Genomic DNA, 21,887 nt, shown 5'->3' on the forward strand with positions numbered 1-21,887 from the left:
AAGGCTTCGCTCAGTGTTTCTATCTCTCACAGCAGTGAAGATCAACAGTTAAGGCTTCACTCAGTGTTTCTATCTCTCACAGCAGTGAAGATCAACAGTTAAGGCTTCGTTCAGTGTTTCTATCTCTCACAGCAGTGAAGATCAACAGTGAAAGCTTCGCTCAGTGTTTCTATCTCTCACAGACAGTGAAGATCAACCCTTTCACACGTAAGTTTAAAATATTCTAACTGACACCCCAGCGTGAGTTTTTCAAGGCGACCGTTATTTAGAACTTGTCACTTTAAAGTTTCCATGGTGACGCGTCATTGCTTGTCACGTGACACAGCGCAACCACAACACAGCTGAATGAATGATGATCTGCTTTTATGTCATTTCCCCTTTTATATTAAAAACATTCACAAATGTATTAGCTATAGCATGAAACACTGATATTCCGATTGTCAAATATGTGCATGTGGATGTGTTTTGATGTTTAAACACCTTTATAACGATCGCGTTAGTTGAGCTGTATGCGCGATGGGCGGCGCCATGTTAGTTTGTTTCACAGTTCAGAGAATCGGATCTGTTGGATTTACACGTCAATTCCTCCACTTCTCACGAAATGCATGAAAGTAAGTGGCCGGTGAACTGGGAGAAGAATAGGGTCAAATGTAAAGCTACTTACACTATGTGTATCTGATATGAATAAAACGTGTCGTCTTATTATAATGTAAAGGATTATTATTGCCGCTTCCATATACATCAGTGTGGATTTTACAAACTCAAAATCATTGTTTTGCTAGTACTTGTGTGTATTTTAATGTCTGAAACCTAAATATAAACATTATGTGGTTGAAAACACTCAATAGTTGTGATATATGACAGCACTGAGTGGGTCCTTCTCTGGCTCAGCGCCAGCAAATGCGCGAAAGCACGTTTGAATTTAGCAGTTGATCACGTGATGCACTGACCGTTCTAATCACACCGGTGTGATCGTACGTGTGAAAGGGTTAAGGCTTCACTCAGTGTTTCTATCTCTCACAGACAGTGAAGATCAACAGTGAAGGCTTCGCTCAGTGTTTCTATCTCTCACAGACAGTGAAGATCAACAGTGAAGGCTTCGCTCAGTGTTTCTATCTCTCACAGACAGTGAAGATCAACAGTTAAGGCTTCGCTCAGTGTTTCTATCTCTCACAGACAGTGAAGATCAACAGTGAAGGCTTCGCTCAGTGTTTCTATCTCTCACAGACAGTGAAGATCAACAGTGAAGGCTTCGCTCAGTGTTTCTATCTCTCACAGACAGTGAAGATCAACAGTGAAGGCTTCGCTCAGTGTTTCTATCTCTCACAGACAATGAAGATCAACAGTGAAGGCTTCCCTCAGTGTTTCTATCTCTCACAGACAGTGAAGATCAACATTTAAGGCTTCGCTCAGTGTTTCTATCTCTCACAGACAGTGAAGATCAACAGTTAAGGCTTCGCTCAGTGTTTCTATCTCTCACAGACAATGAAGATCAACAGTGAAGGCTTCGCTCAGTGTTTCTATCTCTCACAGACAGTGAAGATCAACAGTGAAGGCTTCGCTCAGTGTTTCTATCTCTCACAGACAGTGAAGATCAACAGTTAAGGCTTCGCTCAGTGTTTCTATCTCTCACAGACAGTGAAGATCAACAGTTAAGGCTTCGCTCAGTGTTTCTATCTCTCACAGACAATGAAGATCAACAGTTAAGGCTTCGCTCAGTGTTTCTATCTCTCACAGCAGTGAAGATCAACAGTTAAGGCTTCGCTCAGTGTTTCTATCTCTCACAGACTGTGAAGATCAACAGTGAAGGCTTCGCTCAGTGTTTCTATCTCTCACAGACAATGAAGATCAACAGTGAAGGCTTCACTCAGTGTTTCTATCTCTCACAGACAATGAAGATCAACAGTTAAGGCTTCGCTCAGTGTTTCTATCTCTCACAGACAGTGAAGATCAACAGTTAAGGCTTCGCTCAGTGTTTCTATCTCTCACAGCAGTGAAGATCAACAGTGAAGGCTTCGCTCAGTGTTTCTATCTCTCACAGACAGTGAAGATCAACAGTTAAGGCTTCGCTCAGTGTTTCTATCTCTCACAGACAGTGAAGATCAACAGTGAAGGCTTCGCTCAGTGTTTCTATCTCTCACAGACAGTGAAGATCAACAGTGAAGGCTTCGCTCAGTGTTTCTATCTCTCACAGACTGTGAAGATCAACAGTGAAGGCTTCCCTCAGTGTTTCTATCTCTCACAGACAATGAAGATCAACAGTTAAGGCTTCGCTCAGTGTTTCTATCTCTCACAGACAGTGAAGATCAACAGTTAAGGCTTCGCTCAGTGTTTCTATCTCTCACAGCAGTGAAGATCAACAGTGAAGGCTTCGCTCAGTGTTTCTATCTCTCACAGACAGTGAAGATCAACAGTTAAGGCTTCGCTCAGTGTTTCTATCTCTCACAGACAGTGAAGATCAACAGTGAAGGCTTCGCTCAGTGTTTCTATCTCTCACAGACAGTGAAGATCAACAGTGAAGGCTTCGCTCAGTGTTTCTATCTCTCACAGACAATGAAGATCAACAGTGAAGGCTTCGCTCAGTGTTTCTATCTCTCACAGACAGTGAAGATCAACAGTGAAGGCTTCGCTCAGTGTTTCTATCTCTCACAGACAGTGAAGATCAACAGTGAAGATCAACAGTGAAGATCAACAGTGAAGGCTTCGCTCAGTGTTTCTATCTCTCACAGACAGTGAAGATCAACAGTTAAGGCTTCGCTCAGTGTTTCTACCTCTCACAGACAGTGAAGATCAACAGTGAAGGCTTCGCTCAGTGTTTCTATCTCTCACAGACAGTGAAGATCAACAGTTAAGGCTTCGCTCAGTGTTTCTATCTCTCACAGACAGTGAAGATCAACAGTGAAGGCTTCGCTCAGTGTTTCTATCTCTCACAGACAGTGAAGATCAACAGTGAAGGCTTCGCTCAGTGTTTCTATCTCTCACAGTAGTGAAGATCAACAGTGAAGGCTTCCCTCAGTGTTTCTATCTCTCACAGACAATGAAGATCAACAGTGAAGGCTTCGCTCAGTGTTTCTATCTCTCACAGACAGTGAAGATCAACAGTGAAAGCTTCGCTCAGTGTTTCTATCTCTCACAGACAGTGAAGATCAACAGTGAAGGCTTCGCTCAGTGTTTCTATCTCTCACAGACAGTGAAGATCAACAGTTAAGGCTTCACTCAGTGTTTCTATCTCTCACAGACAGTGAAGATCAACAGTGAAGATTAACAGTGAAGATCAACAGTGAAGGGTTCGCTCAGTGTTTCCATCTCTCACAGACAGTGAAGATCAACAGTGAAGATTAACAGTGAAGATCAACAGTGAAGGCTTCGCTCAGTCTTTCTATCTCTCACAGCAGTGAAGATCAACAGTGAAGGCTTCGCTCAGTCTTTCTATCTCTCACAGCAGTGAAGATCAACAGTGAAGGCTTCACTCAGTGTTTCTATCTCTCACAGCAGTGAAGATCAACAGTGAAGGCTTCACTCAGTGTTTCTATCTCTCACAGACAGTGAAGGTCAACAGTGAAGGCTTCGCTCAGTGTTTCTATCTCTCACAGACAGTGAAGATCAACAGTGAAGGCTTCACTCAGTGTTTCTATCTCTCACAGACAGTGAAGATCAACAGTGAAGGCTTCGCTCAGTGTTTCTATCTCTCACAGTAGTGAAGATCAACAGTGAAGGCTTCCCTCAGTGTTTCTATCTCTCACAGACAATGAAGATCAACAGTGAAGGCTTCGCTCAGTGTTTCTATCTCTCACAGACAGTGAAGATCAACAGTGAAAGCTTCGCTCAGTGTTTCTATCTCTCACAGACAGTGAAGATCAACAGTGAAGGCTTCACTCAGTGTTTCTATCTCTCACAGACAGTGAAGATCAACAGTGAAGGCTTCGCTCAGTGTTTCTATCTCTCACAGTAGTGAAGATCAACAGTGAAGGCTTCCCTCAGTGTTTCTATCTCTCACAGACAGTGAAGATCAACAGTGAAGATCAACAGTGAAGATCAACAGTGAAGGCTTCGCTCAGTGTTTCTATCTCTCACAGACAGTGAAGATCAACAGTTAAGGCTTCGCTCAGTGTTTCTACCTCTCACAGACAGTGAAGATCAACAGTGAAGGCTTCGCTCAGTGTTTCTATCTCTCACAGACAGTGAAGATCAACAGTTAAGGCTTCGCTCAGTGTTTCTATCTCTCACAGACAGTGAAGATCAACAGTTAAGGCTTCGCTCAGTGTTTCTATCTCTCACAGACAGTGAAGATCAACAGTGAAGGCTTCGCTCAGTGTTTCTATCTCTCACAGACAGTGAAGATCAACAGTGAAGGCTTCGCTCAGTGTTTCTATCTCTCACAGTAGTGAAGATCAACAGTGAAGGCTTCGCACAGTGTTTCTATCTCTCACAGACAATGAAGATCAACAGTGAAGGCTTCCCTCAGTGTTTCTATCTCTCACAGACAATGAAGATCAACAGTGAAGGCTTCCCTCAGTGTTTCTATCTCTCACAGACAATGAAGATCAACAGTGAAGGCTTCCCTCAGTGTTTCTATCTCTCACAGACAGTGAAGATCAACAGTGAAGGCTTCGCTCAGTGTTTCTATCTCTCACAGACAATGAAGATCAACAGTGAAGGCTTCGCTCAGTGTTTCTATCTCTCACAGACAGTGAAGATCAACAGTTAAGGCTTCGCTCAGTGTTTCTATCTCTCACAGACAGTGAAGATCAACAGTGAAGGCTTCCCTCAGTGTTTCTATCTCTCACAGACAATGAAGATCAACAGTGAAGGCTTCCCTCAGTGTTTCTATCTCTCACAGACAGTGAAGATCAACAGTGAAGGCTTCGCTCAGTGTTTCTATCTCTCACAGACAATGAAGATCAACAGTGAAGGCTTCGCTCAGTGTTTCTATCTCTCACAGACAGTGAAGATCAACAGTTAAGGCTTCGCTCAGTGTTCCTATCTCTCACAGACAATGAAGATCAACAGTGAAGGCTTCGCTCAGTGTTTCTATCTCTCACAGACAATGAAGATCAACAGTTAAGGCTTCGCTCAGTGTTCCTATCTCTCACAGACAATGAAGATCAACAGTGAAGGCTTCGCTCAGTGTTTCTATCTCTCACAGACAATGAAGATCAACAGTGAAGGCTTCGCACAGTGTTTCTATCTCTCACAGACAATGAAGATCAACAGTGAAGGCTTCGCTCAGTGTTTCTATCTCTCACAGACAGTGAAGATCAACAGTGAAGGCTTCGCTCAGTGTTTCTATCTCTCACAGACAGTGAAGATCAACAGTGAAGGCTTCGCTCAGTGTTTCTATCTCTCACAGACAGTGAAGATCAACAGTGAAGGCTTCGCTCAGTGTTTCTATCTCTCACAGACAGTGAAGATCAACAGTGAAGGCTTCGCTCAGTGTTTCTATCTCTCACAGACAATGAAGATCAACAGTGAAGGCTTCGCTCAGTGTTTCTATCTCTCACAGACAGTGAAGATCAACAGTGAAGGCTTCGCTCAGTGTTTCTATCTCTCACAGACAGTGAAGATCAACAGTGAAGATCAACAGTGAAGATCAACAGTTAAGGCTTCGCTCAGTGTTTCTATCTCTCACAGACAATGAAGATCAACAGTGAAGGCTTCGCTCAGTGTTTCTATCTCTCACAGACAGTGAAGATCAACAGTGAAGGCTTCGCTCAGTGTTTCTATCTCTCACAGACAGTGAAGATCAACAGTGAAGATCAACAGTGAAGATCAACAGTGAAGGCTTCGCTCAGTGTTTCTATCTCTCACAGACAATGAAGATCAACAGTTAAGGCTTCGCTCAGTGTTTCTATCTCTCACAGACCGTGAAGATCAACAGTGAAGGCTTCGCTCAGTGTTTCTATTTCTCAAAGACAGTGAAGATCAACAGTGAAGGCTTCGCTCAGTGTTTCTATCTCTCACAGACAGTGAAGATCAACAGTGAAGGCTTCGCTCAGTGTTTCTATCTCTCACAGACAGTGAAGATCAACAGTTAAGGCTTCGCTCAGTGTTTCTATCTCTCACAGACAGTGAAGATCAACAGTTAAGGCTTCGCTCAGTGTTTCTATCTCTCACAGACAATGAAGATCAACAGTTAAGGCTTCGCTCAGTGTTTCTATCTCTCACAGCAGTGAAGATCAACAGTTAAGGCTTCGCTCAGTGTTTCTATCTCTCACAGACTGTGAAGATCAACAGTGAAGGCTTCGCTCAGTGTTTCTATCTCTCACAGACAATGAAGATCAACAGTGAAGGCTTCACTCAGTGTTTCTATCTCTCACAGACAATGAAGATCAACAGTTAAGGCTTCGCTCAGTGTTTCTATCTCTCACAGACAGTGAAGATCAACAGTTAAGGCTTCGCTCAGTGTTTCTATCTCTCACAGCAGTGAAGATCAACAGTGAAGGCTTCGCTCAGTGTTTCTATCTCTCACAGACAGTGAAGATCAACAGTTAAGGCTTCGCTCAGTGTTTCTATCTCTCACAGACAGTGAAGATCAACAGTGAAGGCTTCGCTCAGTGTTTCTATCTCTCACAGACAGTGAAGATCAACAGTGAAGGCTTCGCTCAGTGTTTCTATCTCTCACAGACTGTGAAGATCAACAGTGAAGGCTTCCCTCAGTGTTTCTATCTCTCACAGACAATGAAGATCAACAGTTAAGGCTTCGCTCAGTGTTTCTATCTCTCACAGACAGTGAAGATCAACAGTTAAGGCTTCGCTCAGTGTTTCTATCTCTCACAGCAGTGAAGATCAACAGTGAAGGCTTCGCTCAGTGTTTCTATCTCTCACAGACAGTGAAGATCAACAGTTAAGGCTTCGCTCAGTGTTTCTATCTCTCACAGACAGTGAAGATCAACAGTGAAGGCTTCGCTCAGTGTTTCTATCTCTCACAGACAGTGAAGATCAACAGTGAAGGCTTCGCTCAGTGTTTCTATCTCTCACAGACAATGAAGATCAACAGTGAAGGCTTCGCTCAGTGTTTCTATCTCTCACAGACAGTGAAGATCAACAGTGAAGGCTTCGCTCAGTGTTTCTATCTCTCACAGACAGTGAAGATCAACAGTGAAGATCAACAGTGAAGATCAACAGTGAAGGCTTCGCTCAGTGTTTCTATCTCTCACAGACAGTGAAGATCAACAGTTAAGGCTTCGCTCAGTGTTTCTACCTCTCACAGACAGTGAAGATCAACAGTGAAGGCTTCGCTCAGTGTTTCTATCTCTCACAGACAGTGAAGATCAACAGTTAAGGCTTCGCTCAGTGTTTCTATCTCTCACAGACAGTGAAGATCAACAGTGAAGGCTTCGCTCAGTGTTTCTATCTCTCACAGACAGTGAAGATCAACAGTGAAGGCTTCGCTCAGTGTTTCTATCTCTCACAGTAGTGAAGATCAACAGTGAAGGCTTCCCTCAGTGTTTCTATCTCTCACAGACAATGAAGATCAACAGTGAAGGCTTCGCTCAGTGTTTCTATCTCTCACAGACAGTGAAGATCAACAGTGAAAGCTTCGCTCAGTGTTTCTATCTCTCACAGACAGTGAAGATCAACAGTGAAGGCTTCGCTCAGTGTTTCTATCTCTCACAGACAGTGAAGATCAACAGTTAAGGCTTCACTCAGTGTTTCTATCTCTCACAGACAGTGAAGATCAACAGTGAAGATTAACAGTGAAGATCAACAGTGAAGGGTTCGCTCAGTGTTTCCATCTCTCACAGACAGTGAAGATCAACAGTGAAGATTAACAGTGAAGATCAACAGTGAAGGCTTCGCTCAGTCTTTCTATCTCTCACAGCAGTGAAGATCAACAGTGAAGGCTTCGCTCAGTCTTTCTATCTCTCACAGCAGTGAAGATCAACAGTGAAGGCTTCACTCAGTGTTTCTATCTCTCACAGCAGTGAAGATCAACAGTGAAGGCTTCACTCAGTGTTTCTATCTCTCACAGACAGTGAAGGTCAACAGTGAAGGCTTCGCTCAGTGTTTCTATCTCTCACAGACAGTGAAGATCAACAGTGAAGGCTTCACTCAGTGTTTCTATCTCTCACAGACAGTGAAGATCAACAGTGAAGGCTTCGCTCAGTGTTTCTATCTCTCACAGTAGTGAAGATCAACAGTGAAGGCTTCCCTCAGTGTTTCTATCTCTCACAGACAATGAAGATCAACAGTGAAGGCTTCGCTCAGTGTTTCTATCTCTCACAGACAGTGAAGATCAACAGTGAAAGCTTCGCTCAGTGTTTCTATCTCTCACAGACAGTGAAGATCAACAGTGAAGGCTTCACTCAGTGTTTCTATCTCTCACAGACAGTGAAGATCAACAGTGAAGGCTTCGCTCAGTGTTTCTATCTCTCACAGTAGTGAAGATCAACAGTGAAGGCTTCCCTCAGTGTTTCTATCTCTCACAGACAGTGAAGATCAACAGTGAAGATCAACAGTGAAGATCAACAGTGAAGGCTTCGCTCAGTGTTTCTATCTCTCACAGACAGTGAAGATCAACAGTTAAGGCTTCGCTCAGTGTTTCTACCTCTCACAGACAGTGAAGATCAACAGTGAAGGCTTCGCTCAGTGTTTCTATCTCTCACAGACAGTGAAGATCAACAGTTAAGGCTTCGCTCAGTGTTTCTATCTCTCACAGACAGTGAAGATCAACAGTTAAGGCTTCGCTCAGTGTTTCTATCTCTCACAGACAGTGAAGATCAACAGTGAAGGCTTCGCTCAGTGTTTCTATCTCTCACAGACAGTGAAGATCAACAGTGAAGGCTTCGCTCAGTGTTTCTATCTCTCACAGTAGTGAAGATCAACAGTGAAGGCTTCGCACAGTGTTTCTATCTCTCACAGACAATGAAGATCAACAGTGAAGGCTTCCCTCAGTGTTTCTATCTCTCACAGACAATGAAGATCAACAGTGAAGGCTTCCCTCAGTGTTTCTATCTCTCACAGACAATGAAGATCAACAGTGAAGGCTTCCCTCAGTGTTTCTATCTCTCACAGACAGTGAAGATCAACAGTGAAGGCTTCGCTCAGTGTTTCTATCTCTCACAGACAATGAAGATCAACAGTGAAGGCTTCGCTCAGTGTTTCTATCTCTCACAGACAGTGAAGATCAACAGTTAAGGCTTCGCTCAGTGTTTCTATCTCTCACAGACAGTGAAGATCAACAGTGAAGGCTTCCCTCAGTGTTTCTATCTCTCACAGACAATGAAGATCAACAGTGAAGGCTTCCCTCAGTGTTTCTATCTCTCACAGACAGTGAAGATCAACAGTGAAGGCTTCGCTCAGTGTTTCTATCTCTCACAGACAATGAAGATCAACAGTGAAGGCTTCGCTCAGTGTTTCTATCTCTCACAGACAGTGAAGATCAACAGTTAAGGCTTCGCTCAGTGTTCCTATCTCTCACAGACAATGAAGATCAACAGTGAAGGCTTCGCTCAGTGTTTCTATCTCTCACAGACAATGAAGATCAACAGTTAAGGCTTCGCTCAGTGTTCCTATCTCTCACAGACAATGAAGATCAACAGTGAAGGCTTCGCTCAGTGTTTCTATCTCTCACAGACAATGAAGATCAACAGTGAAGGCTTCGCACAGTGTTTCTATCTCTCACAGACAATGAAGATCAACAGTGAAGGCTTCGCTCAGTGTTTCTATCTCTCACAGACAGTGAAGATCAACAGTGAAGGCTTCGCTCAGTGTTTCTATCTCTCACAGACAGTGAAGATCAACAGTGAAGGCTTCGCTCAGTGTTTCTATCTCTCACAGACAGTGAAGATCAACAGTGAAGGCTTCGCTCAGTGTTTCTATCTCTCACAGACAGTGAAGATCAACAGTGAAGGCTTCGCTCAGTGTTTCTATCTCTCACAGACAATGAAGATCAACAGTGAAGGCTTCGCTCAGTGTTTCTATCTCTCACAGACAGTGAAGATCAACAGTGAAGGCTTCGCTCAGTGTTTCTATCTCTCACAGACAGTGAAGATCAACAGTGAAGATCAACAGTGAAGATCAACAGTTAAGGCTTCGCTCAGTGTTTCTATCTCTCACAGACAATGAAGATCAACAGTGAAGGCTTCGCTCAGTGTTTCTATCTCTCACAGACAGTGAAGATCAACAGTGAAGGCTTCGCTCAGTGTTTCTATCTCTCACAGACAGTGAAGATCAACAGTGAAGATCAACAGTGAAGATCAACAGTGAAGGCTTCGCTCAGTGTTTCTATCTCTCACAGACAATGAAGATCAACAGTTAAGGCTTCGCTCAGTGTTTCTATCTCTCACAGACCGTGAAGATCAACAGTGAAGGCTTCGCTCAGTGTTTCTATTTCTCAAAGACAGTGAAGATCAACAGTGAAGGCTTCGCTCAGTGTTTCTATCTCTCACATTAGTGAAGATCAACAGTGAAGGCTTCACTCAGTGTTTCTATCTCTCACAGACAGTGAAGATCAACAGTGAAGGCTTCGCTCAGTGTTTCTATCTCTCAAAGACAGTGAAGATCAACAGTGAAGGCTTCACTCAGTGTTTCTATCTCTCACAGACAGTGAAGATCAACAGTTAAGGCTTCGCTCAGTGTTTCTATCTCTCACAGACAGTGAAGATCAACAGTTAAGGCTTCACTCAGTGTTTCTATCTCTCACAGACAGTGAAGATCAACAGTGAAGGCTTCGCTCAGTGTTTCTATCTCTCACAGACAGTGAAGATCAACAGTTAAGGCTTCACTCAGTGTTTCTATCCCTCACAGACAGTGAAGATCAACAGTTAAGGCTTCGCTCAGTGTTTCTATCTCTCACAGATAGTGAAGATCAACAGTGAAGGCTTCGCTCAGTGTTTCTATCCCTCACAGACAGTGAAGATCAACAGTGAAGGCTTCGCTCAGTGTTTCTATCTCTCACAGACAGTGAAGATCAACAGTGAAGGCTTCGCTCAGTGTTTCTATCTCTCACAGACAGTGAAGATCAACAGTGAAGGCTTCGCTCAGTGTTTCTATCTCTCACAGACAGTGAAGATCAACAGTGAAGGCTTCGCTCAATGTTTCTATCTCTCACAGACAGTGAAGATCAACAGTGAAGGCTTCGCTCAGTGTTTCTATCTCTCACAGACAGTGAAGATCAACAGTGAAGGCTTCACTCAGTGTTTCTATCTCTCACAGACAGTGAAGATCAACAGTGAAGGCTTCGCTCAGTGTTTCTATCTCTCACAGATAGTGAAGATCAACAGTGAAGGCTTCGCTCAGTGTTTCTATCTCTCACAGACAGTGAAGATCAACAGTGAAGGCTTCGCTCAGTGTTTCTATCTCTCACAGACAGTGAAGATCAACAGTGAAGGCTTCGCTCAGTGTTTCTATCTCTCAAAGACAGTGAAGATCAACAGTGAAGGCTTCGCTCAGTGTTTCTATCTCTCACAGACAGTTGAGATCAACAGTTAAGGCTTCGCTCAGTGTTTCTATCTCTCACAGCAGTTTAGATCAACAGTGAAGGCTTCGCTCAGTGTTTCTATCTCTCACAGATAGTGAAGATCAACAGTTAAGGCTTCGCTCAGTGTTTCTATCTCTCAAAGACAGTGAAGATCAACAGTGAAGGCTTCGCTCAGTGTTTCTATCTCTCACAGACAGTGAAGATCAACAGTTAAGGCTTCGCTCAGTGTTTCTATCTCTCAAAGACAGTGAAGATCAACAGTTAAGGCTTCGCTCAGTGTTTCTATCTCTCACAGACAGTGAAGATCAACAGTTAAGGCTTCGCTCAGTGTTTCTATCTCTCAAAGACAGTGAAGATCAACAGTGAAGGCTTCGCTCAGTGTTTCTATCTCTCACAGACAGTGAAGATCAACAGTTAAGGCTTCGCTCAGTGTTTCTATCTCTCACAGACAGTTGAGATCAACAGTTAAGGCTTCGCTCAGTGTTTCTATCTCTCACAGACAGTGAAGATCAACAGTGAAGGCTTCACTCAGTGTTTCTCTCTCTCAAAGATAGTGAAGATCAACAGTGAAGGCTTCACTCAGTGTTTCTATCTCTCAAAGACAGTGAAGATCAACAGTGAAGGCTTCACTCAGTGTTTCTCTCTCTCAAAGATAGTGAAGATCAACAGTTAAGGCTTCGCTCAGTGTTTCTATCTCTCACAGACAGTGAAGATCAACAGTGAAGGCTTCACTCGGTGTTTCTATCTCTCACAGACAGTGAAGATCAACAGTTAAGGCTTCACTCAGTGTTTCTATCTCTCACAGACAGTGAAGGCTTCACTCAGTGTTTCTATCTCTCACAGACAGTGAAGGCTTCACTCAGTGTTTCTATCTCTCACAGACAGTGAAGATCAACAGTGAAGGCTTCGCTCAGTGTTTCTATCTCTCACAGACAGTGAAGGCTTCACTCAGTGTTTCTATCTCTCACAGACAGTGAAGGCTTCACTCAGTGTTTCTATCTCTCACAGGCAGTGAAGATCAACAGTGAAGGCTTCGCTCAGTGTTTCTATCTCTCACAGACAGTGAAGGCTTCGCTCAGTGTTTCTATCTCTCACAGGCAGTGAAGATCAACAGTGAAGGCTTCGCTCAGTGTTTCTATCTCTCACAGCAGTGAAGATCAACAGTGAAGGCTTCGCTCAGTGTTTCTATCTCTCACAGACAGTGAAGATCAACAGTGAAGATTAACAGTGAAGATCAACAGTGAAGATCAACAGTGAAGATCAACAGTGATGATCAACAGTGAAGGCTTCGAACCAAAACTCCATCTGGTGACAGAATGGAGGAAAAACCTTGGGAGAAAGCAGACTCAGTTGGGGGCCATTTCTCACACTTCAGCGGAGATGATGTGCCTGGCAACCTTTGGCCTAGGATCAGTGGAATCTTTTAGGAGGATTTACAAAATCTGTCTCAGGCGGCCAAATCGTGGCCAAAATCGTATCAGTGTGAATCCGACTTTATAAAAAGAAAAAAACATTACTGGTGTGCACCTTGAGACAAAGTTGCTTTCACTTAAGACAACTCAAACATGCATTTTAGTCTGGGACGTATGCTTAAGCTTGCCTGTCTAGCTACGAAACATTTTGACCTGGGACAAAAAACACTTTATTTTGGTGTCCAATTTACTTAAAATTTTAATTTAACTTAATTTAAAACTTAATTTACTTAAATAGTTTCTTGTATTTATCTTTTATATAATTTTAACCACATTATTACATTATTTAATTATTTGTATGTATTAATATTACTGTGGAGGCTCCATGCGATTTTTTTAATTTATTTTTTTAAGGTTAAATAAATTAGTCGCTACAGCGCTTGTTTGTTGACAATCCTGTGGACCATAAGCTCGGAGTCATGAAGGTAATGACGCTTATTTAGCGCGAGGGGGCGCAGTTTACTCATTTCTATTCTATTCAGAAAACAATGACACGCTTTGGACCACCGTCTCTTATGTTTTGAGGTTTAACCATAGACCGTAAAAAAGGGTTTAACATGTATCATTTGATTTCAAGGTCTCTAAATTTTTTACTAAAAAAATCTGTTGTACACAATCTACATGCCTTCTGTCATCTGATAGTTTATACCTACTTTTGTTAGCAAGTAAAATGGCTTTATAGGAGCCTATCATTAAAAAAAGGTTGTGGTAGCATAAATTGCTGTAAAATCTTTAATGATTTTTACATATTAAATGTAGGAATGAATTAATATGTAAAAATGATCTTGTTCGGACTGAAACAGTTTACTTGGTTATCTATATAGACTCACCTTTTTTATATAGTCACCATTTGAAGTGGATCAACGGGTATTGATCAAAATTCATGTATAACTTTGATGAAAGGTTTTCATCCACTTCAAATGTTGACTACTGTAGATATATCAAATAGGATCCATCAGGCTTTCGAGGATGTTTTTTATTATTATTTCTCAATCATCATTGTAATGCATTTAAATATTATCTTTAAATATTTATCTTAATAAGACATATAATTGAGAGACATAGTGACAACTGATATTTACTGTATATGCATTGCATGTAAGTTCTCTGCTATACTGTTATAAAGGTATCATTGATTTACATTACAAAGCAATCCGAATTTCATCTTACTTTTGACCATATAAATATCAGCAACTGCAGCAAATTGCATATTTTTGCTCAGTTTAGGCCTCTGAATAATATTAAGGTGTTTTCCCCTCGTGTATGACCTCCAGATACTCACTATAAAAATATATGAGCCTTAAGCCTGATGTAAAAATTATGGTTCTAAGAGTTGTGTAGGCCTATGATGCACACCAGTTCTGAGAAAATGCATGCTTGTACATTTTTTTACAAGCATGTAGAGACATGCATCGTCTTTGTCTTTAATACATTACATGTTATTTGATTTATTTTCAGACGTTGAGGTCTCTTGTCCCTCAGATGACGTCAGCTGTCTGACCTCAGTCCTGCTACAGTGCCTGGGAACTTCCTCATTCTGGTGATGTTGGCCTAGAAGGCCGTCTCTGAACTCTCTGCCTGTCCCGTTACTGTGGTCTCAGCGCATCCAAGTCCGGTGGTCTCAGCGCATCCCGACCGCCTCGTGCTTTCGTGGATTCTGATATAGTGGCCATGACGGCTGAGGGATCTGACATGGCAACCATGACGACTGTGACCCGTAGTGGCCCAAACCCTGTGACCACCATTAAGGGGGAACCACATCTCTGAAGGGTGTAATATAGGAAATCACTCAGGGATCCTCGAGGACTATCACGGATAAGTGTAGATTGTAACGGGTTATTTAGTCCATGCTCCATGGCATAAGAAGTCGATCGTCCAGAAAGTCTCTGATGTGTTCCCGGATTAAGTTGACTGCTGGAGGGTCTGGTGTTCTGTTATGAGGCAGTTCTGAAATGACAGAGAGGAGGATCCAAATACACTGACTGATTTATTAAAACAAAACAACAAAAGTAAATCCAGGTAACAAACAGGAGATTCCAAACTCGAGATAAACAGAACGCAGATAACATCCACGTAGGACAACACCAGACAAAAACAGAAGAAACACATGGGATTTAAAGGGTAAGTTCGGCGTTTTACAAGTAAAGCCCTGTTTTAAGATCGTTTCTGATTAAATTGAACGGTTAAGATTAAAATTTGGACACATGCTGCTGTCCCGAGAATTTTAGGTTTTTGTGTTAACAGGTGTTTTACCATTCGTTGTAAAACTGTGGACCTTTTTTTTCCAACGCTTCACAACCGGAAATTCTTCCAAAAACTACTATAAAACCTGTTGGAAAGCATCTTTTGCAGCGTTTTTTGCGTGAGCATATCGGTGAACACCCCAGACCACTCGATGAGTTTCACGTCTTTGTAAACTAAAGTTTAATGCGTTTATATGAATGATTGTTCCAGTGCCCCTATGAAACCATTGTATAGGTGGGGGGGTGCTAACACAAAAACGTCTCTGGTTACGTATGTAACCCTAGTTCCCTGAAGGGAATGAGACGCTGCGTGAAACGCTGTGGGAACGCCCCTGCGTGAGTGCGTCATGAAGCACGTATGAAATCAATCCAATGGCAAGACGGAACGTCATAGGCGGGTGACGTCATCGACCAGGAAACTATAAAGCACTCCCAAAACACAAGCGCGTCAGCTTCTGATAGACTGAGGCAAGTGATCTCGGGCATGCCGGGAGTATGGCATAGACACGCAGCATCTCGTTACCTTCAGGGAACTAGGGTTACATATGTAACCAGAGACGTTCCCTATCAGGGAACTCGAGCTGCGTGAAACGCTGTGGGAACGCCAATACCCACGTCGCCATACGAGCAAGTGTCCGCCGTGTGAAGTCACGGCGCACATTCAGACGAAAGCACCTGCGCCCCTGGAGTGGAGCTGAAGTCAAGATTGTAAAATCTGACGAATGAATGCGGTGAGGACCAGCCTGCCGCATCACAAACGTCCTGAAGAGAGACTCCTGACAAAAGAGCTTTAGAGGCAGCCATACTCCTACTAGAGTGAGCTCGCACAGCCAAGGGTGAAGGCTGACCAGCCGACTCGTAAGCAAGTGAGATGGCCTCGACCACCCACTTGCTCATTCTCTGCTTAGACGCAGGACACACCTTTTTGGGTGGTCCAAAGCAAACAAACAATTGTTTAGATTTCCTCCACAGGGCAGCTCTGTGGACGTAATCTAAAGCCCTAACTGGGCGGAGCAGATTAAGCTTCTCCTGGTCCGACGTCAGAAAAGGAGGAGGACAGAAGGCTTGCAATACAATAGGCCTAACCATATTAGTTGGGACCTTAGGAACATAGCCCGGTCTAGGATGGAGAAAAGCTTTTACCTTGCCAGGCGAGAATTCCAAGCACGAAGGAGCAACCGAGAGAGCTTGAATATCCCCAATTCTTTTTAAAGAAGATATAGCAAGCAGAAAGATAGTTTTGCGAGTAATACATTTCTCGGAAAACCTCTTCAATGGGCTCGAAAGGAGCAAGGGAGAGGCCTTCTAGAACTATGGCCAGGTCCCAAGTCGGCACCCTCGTGCGAACTGCTGGCCTTAGCCTCAAAGTGCCACGAAGGAAACGAGATATAAGTGGGTGTCTCCCCAGAGAGACTCCACTCAAAGGGACATGATAAGCAGAAAGGCTGCCATGTACACCTTTAGTGTGGAGGGGGATAACCCTGTGAAGAAACGCTCCTGCAGGAATTCCAGCACTGCACCCACCAGGCAGTTAACTGGGTCCAACCGGTGCTCTCCACACCATGATGAGAAAAGTTTCCACCTCAAAGCATATAATTTCCTAGTGGCCGGAGCTCTGGATTGGAGGATGGTCTCAACGACCTCAGTCGAGAGACCAGATTCTATAAGCTGGCCCCCTCAGAGGCCAAGCCCACAGTTTCCAAAGTTCTGGGCGGGGGTGAAGGATCGACCCACTCGCCTGAGAGAGAAGTTCCCTCCTGATCGGAATCTCCAGAGGAGAACTGACGAGGAGAGACCCCAGGTCCGCAAACCATACTCGGGCCGGCCAGTGCGGGGCTACCAACAGTAGACTGACCCCGTCCCGGCGAACCCTTTCCAGAACTCCTGGGACCACAGCAATCGGGGGAAATGCTCCCAGCACGGGCCCATGGGATAGGAACCAAGGTTCTTTCCACATGGCCAGGGCAACATCGCGTAACCCTGATCATGCAGAGCGGGTTTCCCCTCGGGGAGAACCCCTTGGCCCTGAGCCACCACTTCAACGGTCTCATGTACAACAGGCCGCAAGGAATAACGTTGGACGCTGCTGCCATCAGACCTAACCATCTCTGAAACTGTTTGACAGTGAGTGACTGGCCTAGCTTTGCTTGTTTGACGGCCGTGAGGATCGAAGCGATACGAGCAGGAGACAGGCGTGCCTGCATCGTCGTCGAATCCCAGATTACACCCAGAAAAGTGGTCCTCTGTAACGGAGATAGCACACTTTTCTTGGCATTGAGCCTTAACCCCAGTTCCTTGATATGAGCGAGAACGACATCTCAATGCCGAGCTGCCTGAAGCTCCGATTGAGCTAGAATCAACCTATCGTCGATATAATTCAAAATGCGGATGCCCTGGAGTCGCAGAGGAGCCAGAGCAGCATCCATACATTTCGTGAACGTACGGGGAGAAAGAGCTAGGCCGAACGGAAAAACCCGATACTGGTACGCTTCGCCCCCGAAAGCGAACCTCAGGAACTTGTGAAAGCAAACCTCCCTGTGTTGTGGAAGGATAGACACATGGAAGTAAGCGTCCTTTAGATCTATCTTGACAAACCAGTCCTCAGATCTGATTTGTGCCATGATCTGTTTGAGAGTAAGCATCTTGAACTTGAACTTCCCTACTGTACGATTTAACAGGCGCAGATCTAAAATTGGACGTAACCCCCCATCTTTTTTCGGAACGATGAAGTACCGGCTGTACTAACCTGACTCCCTGCTGGGAGGAAGAACTCGTTCTATAGCGTCCTTCAGCAGAAGAGTTTTTACCTCCTGTTCCATAACCAGAGCCTGCTCGGGGCCCACCACTGTAGGCAGGACCCCCCTGAATCAAGGAGGACGAGACCTGAACTGAATAACGTAACCTTTTTCGATAGTCTGCAGGACCCAATGAGATACATTTGGAAGGCTTTTCCACTCTGCCAAAAAATCTACTAAGGGTACCAGCCTCTCGAGGCTGACCTCTGGAACATTTGGAACTGCAGACACAGTGCCCTGTAACGATGCACCGGCAGGGAACAACTGGTCTGACAGCTCTGGACCCTTCCTCAGAGGGAGCGAGCGCCCCTCGGGGAAACACTCGCTGGGACCGTCTACGCCCCGGCACGAAGGCGGGGTTGGCAGAACGGACTCCTGAGGGCACCGAAAGAGAATGGGCACCGTGTAGTGAGGTGAACTCCTTTCTCTCGCGGTGGGGACTACCCTCAGCATCCTGACACCAGCGGCGTCAGGACTTCTTGGACGAAGCCTTCTTGGCGATAATGACGGTCCCCAGATCAGCCCTACCCCTCGAAGACCTCGTCTGAGAGCGTTGCGTCTCGTCCCAGTTTTGCTGAGGAGGTACACGAGACTCGACACTCTGTTTCTGTTGTGTTCGGTGGGAGGAGCTAGTCGACGGCCGGGGCTGCCCCCGCCCAGCAGCCCCAGAGACGTGAACCCCAAGGGGAAGGAATTTTTGGAGCGCCGCCGCCTGCTTTTTTTCTTCCTGAAACCTCTCGATGACAGAATTTACAGAGTCACCGAAGAGGCCAGCAGATGAAAGCGGGGCGTCCAGAAGGAAAGTTTTCTCTTTCTCCTTCATATTAGAAAGATTCAACCATAAGTGTCTCTCCGTGGCCACCAGGGCTACCATAGAACGGCCCACTGACTTGGCCGTCTCCTTGGTGGCACGGAGAGACAAATCTGCTGCCTGACGAAGCTCACGAATACATCAGCACTTATCTCTTCCCCTTCGCTCACATCTTTTAACAGCTCAGCCTGCTAAGCCTGTAAAATCGACATAGTGTGAAGGCATGAAGCTACTTGACCCGCCGCCGAATAAGCTTTGCCCACCAGTGCCGAGGTATTTCTTAAAGGCTTGGTGGGCAAAGCCGGTGTCTTAAAAGAAGATGCCGAATCAGGAGAGAGATGGCTGGCCAGAGTCTCTTCAGCCTTAGGCATCGCCCCATACCCATAAGATTTAGTCCCAGCTATGTTGTAATATACAGAGGTCTGCTGACTAAAAATACGGGAGGAAACAGGTTTTTTACAGGACTTCCACACCTCAGTGTGGGGTTCTGGGAAGAAGGGCAGACACCGGCGTGGAGGCATAGCACGGGAAGGCAAAAATCTCTCATCTAATTTACTTTTTGATTTAGACCCCTGCCTGTCAGCTGGCCACTCAATACTTAATTTTTCAACAGCTCGAGTGAGCACCTCCATAAGCTCCTCCCTAGCGGGAGACTGAAGTGACGAGTCCCCAGTCTCTAACGTCTCAACACTTTCAACATCAAGCTCCTCAGAACTGGATAGTTGAAGAACAGGTGCCTCAGCCTGGGGGGAAGAAACCGCATTGCGTGCTTCCACACCCGGGACTGAGGCACTGGATCTAGCAGGTAAAGGTTGAGATAAGGCAGAGCCCGTCTCAAACCCCTCTGTTAGATCCATTTGCGATCCCCACGACAAGCGTCGCCGCTCAGCCTCGGCAGAAGCGGGACCCGAGCCGCAGGGAGCACGCACCTAACCGCCCTCCTCACAGAGCGATCGGCGGGAGCGCAGTGTCCGTAAAGGTAGACACTCACAATGCTCACAATCAGCCCCCTCGAGAGCTGACTGGGCATGCTGCACTCCTAAACAAACAACACATAGTTGGTGTGTATCCCCGCCCATGATATAACGAGAGCAGGGGAAAACACACTTCCTAAAATGTTGCTCGCTCGCCATAATGATAGATGTTTTTTTATATATATATATGAGATATATAAGTGAAAAACTCCTGCCTAGTATCAACTAAGGACAGACAAAAACACAGTATTGACAGATTTCACACACACAGACAGTTCCTGAAGTAACAGAAGCTGACGCGCTTGTGTTTTGGGAGTGCTTTATAGTTTCCTGGTCGATGACGTCACCCGCCTATGACGTTCCGTCTCGCCATTGGATTGATTTCATACGTGCTTCATGACGCATTCACGCAGGGGCGTTCCCACAGCGTTTCACGCAGCTCGAGTTCCCTGATAGGGAACCTAAAATTCTCGGGACAGCAGCATGTGTCCAAATTTTAATTTTAACCGTTCGATTTCATCAGAAACGATCTTAAAACAGGGCTTTACTTGTAAAACGCCGAACTTACCCTTTAAGGGCTGTTTACACGCCACCGTTTTCAACGAAAAACGTAAAACTTTATGCGTTTTGGCCGTTCGTTTACACAACAAACGAGAGCAGAAAACGCAAACTTTTGCAAGCGGGTTTCAAAGTACAAACTTTTGAAAACGGTCTCCATGTAAAAACAACAAAAACACGAATCTCTGAAGACGATGACGTCATGCATATGCATATTATGTGTTCAGTCTATAGGGTTTCATCTCCATCGAATAGCCTGGCAACAGAATACAGCGTTTTTAGTCGTTTTGACAATGGTGTCGTCTGAACGTGGAAAACTCAAAGGAAAAACTTCTCAGTTTTATGCATATCGTTGTCATGTAAACGTACCCTAAATGCATTTTACGAGTTTGTGTGCCCATTTAGGCCACATACATAGCCGGGTATTTAGAGAAACGAATAGTTGAGGAGGAAGGATGCCGAAAGAACAGCTACAGTGTTCTCCTTTCCACAGTCTACCACTATCTGACTTAAATGTTACTTTACCTTTGTACTCCAAGATTGATGCTAAAACTTTGAGTCATGAAACTTACTAACCACTATATCAAAATCTACAGTCCTATAAATATGAAGGTCTCGGGAGTATTATTGAGTTGGGGGTTAAAGTCATCGGACAGAGGCATTTGTCTGCAGACAAAGGGTCTTTCAATCCCTTTCAGGTTTCAGAGGTGTGAACATCTGCACGTTACAGTCTTTGAGGCTGGAGAGGGTGTGAGATCTTGATCAATGTTTTAACACCAAAGCCTTAATACTTAGCAAAGACGTGCCAATAAAGTCACTCCTACGTCTCGCTATTCTCAACATATTTGTCAGAAGCCTTACTGGGTACTGGACATAGAACCTCACAAGATGTTTACTTGCCACCCTGTCTGTCTTCAAGAGCGCTGAGCTCAAAACAACTGGATTGTAAGACACAGTTGCTTAGGCAAGAGAGAGGAGCTGAATTCAGCACAATACTGTGGAGCCTATCTGCGCCTCGCTGTGACTTGCACCATTGTTGCTGTGGTATATAGACTGATAGATGTGTTGCAGTCTGGCACTTGGTATTGAGCGTCAAGTTTAATCTGATGTATAGTGGACAGGCGAAGCAAAAGACACAAAATGTACACAAAATACTGCATATCAAAGGGATAGCTCCCTCAAAAATAAAAATTCTGTCATCATTTACTCACTCTAACCCTGTATGATTGGTTTATTTCTTCTGTGAAACACAGAGGGAGATATTATGAAGGTTGGTTTGACTCTGTTTGCCCTAAAAATGGGGACCGAAACAACATTTTTCAAATATCTCATTTTGTGCTCTACAAAGAAACAAACGTCATACAGGTTTAAACGACATGAGGGTGAGTAAATGATGACACTGGTATCCCTTTTGGCTGAACTGTCCCTTTAAGGCTTACAAGTTTTGAAAAAAAGAAGTAAATTAAATCTGTGAATCTCAGCTGTTTTTTATCAAAAACCCGGATTGGACATGAAGTTGTGAAAGAAACCCAAATTGTTTTGCAGTGTGGCTATTGTTAATACTAAAACTATTTAAAAAGCATGTTAATTGAAATAAAGCTGAAATAAAAAA

This window comes from Siphateles boraxobius, unplaced genomic scaffold (genome assembly GCF_051911475.1).
Source record: "Siphateles boraxobius isolate OS27281-9 unplaced genomic scaffold, OSU_SipBor_1 50, whole genome shotgun sequence".
Taxonomy (NCBI): domain Eukaryota; kingdom Metazoa; phylum Chordata; class Actinopteri; order Cypriniformes; family Leuciscidae; genus Siphateles; species Siphateles boraxobius.